General features: G+C 41.4%; 1 protein-coding gene across 3 annotated transcripts in view; it reads right to left on the reverse strand.

Moving 5' to 3' along the window:
* The window catches only part of NLGN1 (neuroligin 1), an 835757-nt gene extending 827610 nt beyond the window's left edge, over positions 1 to 8147 (reverse strand). For 2 of the 3 annotated variants that reach the window (XM_073897110.1, XM_073897121.1), the window contains exon 1: positions 6112 to 6411. The gene's annotated coding sequence lies outside the window, so the exon portion shown is untranslated. Of the gene's footprint in view, positions 1 to 6111; positions 6412 to 7464 lie in introns of those variants that run through there. The other variant, XM_073897115.1, reaches the window with a different exon arrangement.
* Positions 8148 to 10656: the final 2509 nt, after the last annotated feature.

Raw genomic sequence — 10656 nt, forward strand, 5'->3', positions numbered from 1 at the left:
TTAGTTTACCATCAATCTGCAAACTACAATGTTTATCTCTATCAAAATGATTCAAACACTGCTGATCTCTCTTTTCCCTAAAATCCTATTGCACGTGCTAATGGGGGCATAATTCAGCAGTTTATTGCACACAATACTGCCTAATTTCTGAACATATATTCATTCAGGAACAAGACATTTATTGAGTGATGTATGACAGCATTTGTTTGTACGTGCATATATACATATATATTCTTCCTCTTTCCAAAAATAATTTGAAGCACAAATTATTTATGATAAAAAGCCCAAATACAATAAAATCTTAGAGCAAAGTTTAAGTTGAAAACATAGATTCAAATAATGAGGCAGGGTAAAAGGAGATGGTTAAGAACCCCTTTTCAATTGAACACAAAATTGGCTCTGTGCTTCCATGAAGTCAAACAAAAGGACGAAAATAAAGCTTTCCTTGTTTAAAAAAAAAAAAAGACTCATAATGTTCAATGAGAGAGACACTCACTGGCATGTTAACTGAAAACCCTCCCCTAGGCCCTCCAAGTAAACAGTTATCAAAAGCAGCGAGGTCATTTTAATTTGGGCATAACTAATATCAAGTCCTCCATGAAAGTAATTGGTTCAGTCATTTCTCACATTATTCTTGAATTATGATTGTAAGATCATGTGACAAACACAACTAATCTATTTAGTAAAGAGGAAATGCTGCTATTTAACCGTGGTTATTTTATATAATATAGGTGTAAGTTGAAAAGGTAGGGTTTGGGATTTAGACATGTAATGTAGCATAATTTAGTGTTTGTAATTCTTCTACCCAGGGCCCATTCCTACATTTTCTGATTTTCCAGGTAGTATTTTTCTTTTGAATCTCTGGAACTTCATGAAAGGAATCATTCTATATAAGAAACATGCAGCCTGACATATATTCAGTTTATGTCCATGGATTCAAAGACTATTTAATGTGTCTGTGTTTTTTCTAATATGGGCTTCCATATTATAAGAAATTTAAGGAAGACAGAGCATGATGTCTATGGAACACCCTTTTAGGTACCCTGGGTTACAGCTATTGCCTCCTTCCTCACAACAAAAGCTCTGATTTTAAGTATGACTTTGCCATATCCACAGGGAAAGGAACCTCTTCTTCAGCCCTAGGGGAAGGACCATGATTGGTCAAAATCATGCGATGCATTATCTCTTTGCCAGTGATTCATTTAGGAGTGGGGTGTGTCATAGTTTTAGTCAATCAGGCATAAAGGGAAGTCTACTGAAACCTTCTAGAAAAATTTTCCTTCCCATTTCCATGAGAAGAAGACTGACACTCTTTGAGTGGGACTATTTGACTCTGTGGTAGCCATATTGTTTATCTTCTTTCCAAGATAGAGAGCCAAGAGAATAATAGCAAGGTTGTCCTAGAGCCCTGACATCTTTGAAGTGCTGAGTTAGCTAACCCTGGACCAACATACCTCCAGAATCTTTGTTTTATGACATAATGAGTCACTACTTTTAAGGCCTTTAATTGGGAATTCCGTTACTTGAAGGCAAGTAATAGACACTATATTTTACATTTCTATATTCTACACAAATCTGAGCAAAAGTTGACATTCAATAGACTCATAGAGAATGAATGACAAAGGTAAGAAGCAGGAAAAAAATATTGTAATTAACCAGGCAAGATTACTGGCCATCACAGCAAGGTTGATATATCTTTGTAAGGTAGAATTCTTCTCTATAATGATATCCAATAGTACTTCTTTATCACACTGAGATAAATAATTAAGTAATCTAATTTTTAAAGATTTATTTATTTATTTTAGAGAGAGTGCACACACAATTGCAAGCAGGGAGAGGGGCAGAGGAAGAGGGAGAGAATCCCAAGCAGACTCCCTGCTGAGCATGAAGCCTAACGCAGAGCTGGATCCCACAACCCTGAGATCACAACCTGAGCCAAAATCAGGAGTCAGATGCTTAACCAACTGAGCCACCCAAGTGTCCCTTGAGCAATCTAATTTAAAGTTACTATGACCCATGCTACCACATCTGTATAAGAAATCATTATTTTACCTAATGCCATCACTAGCATGTGCTTTATAAATACAAGCATTAGATAGGAGTATTAAAACACTAGATCTGCATTTTTGTCTTCTTTGACAACACTTCTCACTATTGACCACTACCTAATTTATAAATATGAATAGCACACTTTATTGTTTTCTTCAATAGACTGAAGGAGATGGGGTGCCATCTGACACACACACACACACACACACACACACACACACACACACACACAAATGTTAGGAAGAGCAAGATGCCTCCATTCTGCCCAGTTATTTCCCAAATAAAATATCACCTTGAGGGAAAAAGCACAGTATTATCCCAAGTCATTGTGTTAATATTTAAAATGTGAAAAATTATATCTACCCTCTTTTATGACTGTTTGCTTTCCTTTTTTTGCTTTTTCTCCTTTCTAAAATATTTAGGTGAATTTTACATATTCATTTATTCTGTCACAGTGGTAAACACTTCTCCTTTCCAACTGCAAATCCATTTCCCCTTCTTTTTTCAGATTCTGATTTTCTCCAAAGTAGTGGTATGCCACAGCACTCATGTATTTTCCAACCCCTTATGTACCTAGAAGTAGCCATCTGACACAGTTCTGACAGCGCTATGAGACTAGAAGTCTACAGGGAGAATGTCCACATCACAAAAAAAGAAACAATGCTCAAGGAGAAGCCTTGTTTGGCCTTTTCTTCTCCTTTTTCTTTTTTGCTTTCTTTTTTTTTTAAACAATCACACAGAGAGTCTTCTACCATTTATTAAGCAAAACCAAACAGATCCTCACCATCACTGCAATGCAAAGAAACAGAGCAAGTAAGAAACAAGGAATTGTCTTGCTCTGACTTTGGACAGTCGTTGCCAGTACAGGAAGATTTTACCTCTGAGATGTGACATTTGACAATGTCTGAAATACACTTGGTTGTCATAACTGGATGGGTAGGGCATGCTACTGGCATCTAGTGAAGCCAGGGACACTACTAAACATCCTAAAATGAACACCTCCCCCCCCAACCCCAGGAAGACAAAGACTTATCTGGAACAAATGATGATAGCGTCACTTGAGAAATCCTGACCTAGAGTACTCTTGTTATCTTTCTTTGGGCCTAAAAAGCAGGCATGATGCCAGAAGCACTGCAGCGATCTTATGACCATGAGAAGAAAAGTACCAAGATGAAAAGACAAGTCTAATTCTTTTCCTGAGTTTTTAGTATATGAGATAAATAAACCCTTGTTTGCTTAAACCACTGTTAGCCAGGTTTTCTGCTGCCTCATAGCCAACTGTATTTCTACACTAACATTTATTTATGGTCTACTTTATGTTCAGAAATGAGGCTAAACATTCTGAATAAAGTGGTAAATCAGGTATGATTTTTTACCTCTGGGAACTTACTACCCACTGAGGAAACCAAGCATCAGGAAGTGTAATAGGTGGGCTACTCCTGATATATAAATAATGTGTTGTGGGAGCTCAGAGTAAGGATACAGGAATGAAGCAGGATGGTAGAGGAAAGACCACTCTAAGGAAATAAAATGTTCTGTCCTACAACTGGTGTGTGTGTGTGTGTGTGTGTGTGTGTGTGTGTGTGCGTGTGTGGCAGGGATGCATGGAAGCAATCCATGAAGAAATAACAGTGTAAGTGGAGTACAGAAGCATAAAATGGCATGTAGTATTGGGGAAAATAACAAGTAAGAGTCTTGAGAATGGAATAAAGAGTAAAAGTAGGGAGGAGTTCTAGGTGGAAGGTATTTTAATCTAAAAAGTAAAGGGGAGTAAATTGTACAAAGAATTGAAAGCCATCTACATTGGGGATACTACCATCCAAGCTATAAAGAACCATTAGTCATTGTTAATAAGAGATCCGCAAGACCAGACCTGCATTTTAGGAAAAAAAAAATAAGTTTGGTGAACTATACTTAGGTGATTCCATTTACAAATAATTAAACTATAACTGAGGAATCTTCCTATTTACAATCAAATAAGATGGAAACAGACATCAAACTTCACTTCAAAATACTCTAAAATGTGACAAAAGTGTACGGTTGAACTGTTGTGGTTTCCAATCTTCCTGTTAATTCCAATTGTGTTTTGCTTACAAAAACTACAAAGTAGTATCTGTTAGGTAATTCATAAAATAATTCCTTTGTGTAAGAATATAAAAGGGGATTCTAGAAATAAACGATTTCCATGCTTTGCTAAAAATGTTCAAAATTATTTGTTTCAACACATGGAAACCCAGAGAGGCATTTGTCAATCATACCTAAATCTGTATTACTATTACCCCACACAAAGCTGTCAAAAACATTAAAACTTATGTGGAAAAAAATTTTAACTCAGAAAGCTGAGATTTATATCTGTACTCTCTAGTTACAGCTATTTAATTACCCTGTTAAAAAAAATCCTAACTAACTTAAGGAAATTTGAAGGAAGATGTAGATCCTGTCCCTGGATAACTATGTGGAAATAATTAAAGTGGAAAAAAATATGAAAAGTTCAGAGTTGGAAGAGACTCTAAAAAGTCAGGGAAGTCACCAGCCCTGCAAAGAGTCATCAAGCCTTCAAGCACTCTACCTGCAGCAAATGGAGCTCTCTGCCTACCTTCTGCGAGTATATATTCCGCTGTCAATTTCAAACAATTCAGACATTTATATCTGAAAATGTTATACCTAGACATAAAAGAGAATTTTCACAAATGAAACCCCACCACGGGAATAGAGATAAGATTGACAGAAAGTGCTCTGGGGGTGAAGAGAGGGAGACTGTGGAAAGAAGGGGAGCTACACAAGGCTTTCCTTTACCCCACACTGCAGGAACTCTAGGATGGTCTGCTGAAAGACCGACTCCCTCAATTTCTGCTTATGTTAAGAGGATTGGAAAGACTAGCTGTAGAATAGCAGGCTTACAGAAAACAGTTACTTATTTTAATCAAACCATGTAATCAGAAGGCCTGAGTAATGATTAACTTCCACTTTCTCTGTAAATCACTCAATCACTCAGCAGTGCAGGTAGCTTTAAATTCATTCTCTGCCTAGGGCACAGTAAACTTAATGTTTTTGTACTTAACATTTAACATTTTAAATATTTCCCTGGCCCTTGTTTCTGAGCTCATTTAAAAAGCTGGTATTCTGCTAGGTTGCAATGGCTGATTGAAATGCCAAGACATTTTAAAGCTTTTACACTCAAACACATGTACCCACACCTTTCCTTAGTGATATTTTTATATCTATGACCCTATTTATAATTAAGCACAATTAATTTTTGAGGAATGCATGATGACCCTGTAATTTTCATATACTGCATAAGAATTTATTTAAGCGAAAATAATCTGTAGTTTCAGTATGAAAAATGAGAATATTAAGTACCTATTAAAATGCACAGTAAAAGATACAGCGTTAGCTATCTGAATTCATGTTTCCTAAATCCTATACGTATCGCTATGGTCCTGGAAATGAAAAGGAAATAGTATAATACCTCTGTGGAGGCCAACTGCTCATAATTTAGAATAATCACAAATGAATCGAATATTAGACACATAATTTCCCTCTATAACACACTAACAACCTCCTCTGGAATAAATTATTCCCAACTCAAAATTTCAACCTAAATAATTTTAAATTCACTGCAGGTGGTTTTTCATTTCTACTCACAAAGCATTGTGCTGGGCGGTCAGTAGCCCAGGGAGAAGGTTTTTAAATGTTTGGACTACCTTCTCTTCCTGGGGGAGTTTATTGCCCAATAACGCATAATCTCTTAGCTGCTCGTCGCGGGGGATCTAGGGAGGGACATCTTGACTTGAACCACGCAGGTCTGAAAACCACTTCTCAGGAAATGCGGGGAAGAGCAACTTTCTTATCCCTGTCAAACTAGGAGGCGGAACCACCTCCTGAACTAGCCGGAGGCCTGGGGAGAGCAGGACGCTGAAGGCAGCTCCTCTGCGCTCCGCCAGGGCTTCTGGCGAGGGTTTTCTTCTGGAGGCGACATTGTTCCTCCATCTGCTCAGCCTCCGTATTTCGCCAGCAAACCCTCCCCGCTCTTTCGTAATCTTTTCCTTATTTCTTTAGTACCTCTCTGCCGATATCCCGGCTCTTGGTCTCTGTGGTCCCTGGGCACAGCTCTAGGCTGAAAAGCTGCAGTGACTGGGGCGCCGCTCTAAGGCGTTGGAGGCGACTACACTCGTCCGCCCGAGCTCGGGAAGCGTGCGCGCCTCACACTCGCTTTCTCCCCTTTCTCCGCTCTCCCCGGCTCGGACGGGCTCTCCCGGCCTCTCATCCCCAGACAACGGCTCGCCTTTCCGGCGGTGTCTCCTCACACCAGCTCCGCGCGGCGTCGGCCGCCGGGTCGTCGGCGCACTGACACGACGCCCCCCGCCCGCCGGCCGGGACTCGGGATTGAAGGGTCAAGGCGCCGCGGGGAGGCGGGGAGGAGGAGCGAGGAGAGCCGGGGCAGGTGGGGAGCGCGGGGGCGGGGGGGGGGGGGGGGGCGGGCAGAGGCGGGAGAGAGAGCCCAAGAAGAGGGAAGATGCATCTGCTCTGAAAGCGCCAATGAAGAGAGGACAGAGGGGGCAGGAGTGGAGAAGAGCAGAAAACACCCACCAGTAGGGGTGGGCGAAACGGGCAATTTACAAACTGCCAGGGCGAGAGATGGTGGGCGGAGGGGGAAGGGGGCTGAAGGGAGAGAAGGAAAAATTAAGGGCAAGTTTCCACCTCTCCCCAAAGGTCGAGTCTGAAAACGCGTCCCCTGAACAGGGAGTTAAACAGGGACTGGTCATGGTGTAAAGGGTGGATCTAAAAAGGAATTTAGTGTCGTGTAGTTTTTCCTACACTAGACTCAGCTCCATCTCGCTCAACTCTGGTAAAGGACCCTCCAAGTAAAATGAATTGGCTTAATGCAAAAACGGAAGCTGAATTTCCTCCACCGTGGACTCCTCCTGAGGAATTGGTTTGTTTTTAAATGAAAATAAGCGTTTGGGAGGTTCCATGAACCCCAGTGCTAAAGAAACCACCTAGTTCATTAAAGTTCATTATTTTTTATTGCTTTTATTTTCGTCAGAGGATAGAGGTGAAGGGTTGGCACCATGAGACGCTTAAAACAGCTATCTAGGTAGCATTATTTTCAAAAAGACAAAATGGGTTTCCTAAAACAGCTAAAGGGGGTCTGGGAAACTCGGTTACTCGGCTGGGAAAAAGAGAGAGAAGCATTTAAACTCTACTAGACGATTAAACCTTCAGCACCCCACCCCACCCCCCCACCCCAACCCCTCGGAACTGGAAAGGGGTTAAGCGTATAGAAGAGGGTGAGCAGGGCAGGGTTGGTGGAAGGTGGGGAAAAGGAGGGAGAGGCCGGGAGTAGGAAGTTCTCGGCAATCTCTGGGATTAAGATAAACGCCGGAGGTCGGCGGACGCAGGAAGCTCCCTTACCTTTCTCTCTAAGCCCCGTTTGCACCTGATCTGCAACCATAAATACTTCGTGATGCTTAGTGTGCAGCCAAACGATGGCCGAATGTTAAACCATCCTTCACGCTCCCTCCCCTTTTTAAAAAACAGGCTCAAAAGAATGTTAATACTGTTCTCGTTATCCATCGGCTCCAAAACATTCCGCTTTGTCGGGAAGAGAGACGAAAACCAAGTACTTGGGCACGCATATATGTATTTACATATTATGCGGTCGGTATATAAACATATATACGTTTTCTGCGTATAAATCCAAAAAGAAAAGCACCACAGATGCCTCTGAAGAGGGAGGGGACGGGGAAGAGAAAAACTTGGCAAGCCAAATACATCCAAAGATTTCTTATCAGGAGCCACCTGCTTCAATATGCAGAATTCCCGAGAAGATTTAGAGGAAGAAGAAAAAAAATTAATAAAATACCCAAAACACACACTTGCAACTGGAAGACGCCTAAGACGCGTGGAAATGGAGAGGATGAGAAGATCTCCAGAGGGTACAGATTCGCCAGCTAAGTGAGCAATCGCCTCCAAAAATCACAGGCGGGGAGGTGGCTGCAAATCGTCCCCTGCTCCGGTCGCCGCCGCCGCCGCCGCCGCTACCTGTAGACACGCGCACACACACGCACACACACGCGCACACACACAGCACAACCTCCTCTCCTTCTCCCCCCTCTCTCCTTCGCGTTGCCGGGAGCAGGAGTCTGAATTAAGCTAAACCCATCTTTCAGACCCCGTCCTGCCCCCCTCAGAGCCAGGACTCCCTCCCCCGCCACCCCTTCCTCTCCCGGTTTATTGCTCAGCATCCCCTCCCCTGCGCGACCTCTCCCTCCCCCTGGCCCAAGCCGCGATCGCAGTGGGGTGGGCTTTCGGGGGTGCGGGTCCGGCGGTGGCAAACGTGATGCGGGTGGTGGTCCCTCCCTTTACAAGTTCCGCCCTCCTCCCTCCCTGCTCCCGCAGCGGCCAAGCCTCCTCCGCCCGCAGCGCCGAAGGCGGCAGGAGGGGTTAAGGGCTCCGGGCGTCACGTGTGACGTTCACCAAACCCCTCGGAGGAGCGTGTGAGTGAACAGCCCGGCCGCCGAGCCGCGAGGCCTCGGACGCTATGAGTTTCTCTGTCCTCAGCGTCATTATGCTCCCCTCCCAGGCGTTTTCGTCGTGGTAACAGAACGCAGAGTTAGAGACAAGAGCCTCCTAGCCTGCCTCTTCAGTTTTTGTTCCTTCGTAGATATGTCGCTACCAAACTCCCACCAGCCAGAGGCAGAGTAAGCTCCGAATCGTAGCGTCTGTTGTAGCCCGCGTTTGTGGGAATAGTGTAGATGAAATGCCACTGCCTTTGGCCTCTTCCCCCCGGCTGTTCCCGCATCTTCTGCCACTGGATAGGGGATTTTTTTTTTTAAATTCATCATAGCTAATCATTGTTGGTTTTTGTGACGGGTGTGACTCACTATACCACATTGTTTACACCTACCCACCTCCGATCAGCTGCTCCATAGCTAAATGCAAGTGAGTTGGGGGGCAGGGCCCTGACAACAGAAACATTAAAGTAATTGGATTGCAACGTGTAATAATACAAACAAAAAATCCACCAGTGGGAAATCGCTAGAAGAAATCAGTGACGCTTAGTCTAGAAAAGTTGTTTTTTTTCTTATGGTATAAACTCTTGCCTCATATTTCTTAATATCATGTATGTTTTAATCTGTAAAGTTTAGGTAAAAGAAAGGAAGTTTAACATAACCCACACGTAGAATGCGGTTGCCCAGAAATATCACTCATTAATTAATTAATAACACTAAATAAGAAACCTAAGATTCCAGCATATGTGATCAGATTTTTAAAAATAATCTTCCTTACGGCATATCATTTTTTCTTAGAAGGAATTTAGTACCACATTTTTCTGACAGTTTAAGAATTCAGTCCATCTTGTCATTTTTTTCTTTTTTTAAAGTCACCTTTAGGGGATGTGTTGACAAATAGTAGATTTCAATATTGCTCCTAGGAAAGTGAAATTTCATTCAACTAAAACATGCATCTGATTCTTGGTGAAAGATCTACGGTATCCAACTTTGTCTAAATCCTAAATCCTATGAAAGTTCTCTGAAATTTCTAAAATTCACTAGAATTTTCTAGGAAAAATGAAAAATGAGGATCTATTCCAACACCAATAAAAGTACCTAATTGAATCCTTTCAACTTTCATAAGACTATACAATTGAGGTAGCTTGATACAGGGCATCATTATAAAAACTGCAGAATCAAACTTTTTAAAAAGAAATAAATATAATGTGATAAAGCTGTTTATTGTAATTTACAGATATAAAGTTTTGTATACTTTGTTATATCCCAAGACTGTGGGAATCACTTTCTAAATGCATCAGTTGAGTTTACTACCAGAACCCTAAAGGTAATAATGACTGAATGTTTTTCATTTCTAATATTTGGTATTTATAGTATGAGATTAATTTTAAATAGGTTTTTCAGTATTCTTTTCACAGCTACACTTTTCAACTGGGCACTATTATCTCATTTTTATGAGTTAGTCTTACAAAAAACCTAAGAATCTTAACAAAATAGAATTGCCCTACAAATGGCATTTATCACAATCTGTAAATACAGCAAATGAGCCACACTCCTCTTGCCCATTTTTCCCACTTTCCCAATCAAACCCCCTGAGGGAAATAAACCCATCCTATTCCATTTGATGCCAAAAGCAATGAAAGCAAGAAGTTTTGTTTTTTATGTTTTTCTTTTTTTGTTGGTACGCAGTTAAGAGCTGGGACTCTGGAATCAAATTGCCTGAGTTTGAATCCTGGATCTTCACTGACTTTCTTATTGCCTGGTTCATGTTACTTAATCTCCCTAAACCTCAAATTCTGCCTCTGCAAAATGGAGATAATAACAGTACCTACTCTGTAGGAATGTTGTGAGGATTATCCAAAATAATGCATGTAAAGTGCTTGACACATGAGGAAGTAATTTTAAAGCGCTTGGCAAATGAGGAAGTAATTTTTCAGTGTTCACTCTATTTTTGGTATCTATGTGATGTCTTTCCTCTTCTGATTCAAACACCAGTATTTGTAGTGATATTTGGGTTTAGCGTTAAAAACTGATTATGAAATTTGGTTGCACACTTAGCATGGAAGCCATTAGTGATTACAGAGTAAATGCT

The sequence above is a fragment of the Callorhinus ursinus genome, unplaced genomic scaffold, assembly GCF_003265705.2.
Source record: "Callorhinus ursinus isolate GAN/ISIS: 27379988/994484 unplaced genomic scaffold, GSC_fseal_2.0 scaffold1, whole genome shotgun sequence".
Classification (NCBI taxonomy): Eukaryota; Metazoa; Chordata; class Mammalia; order Carnivora; family Otariidae; genus Callorhinus; species Callorhinus ursinus.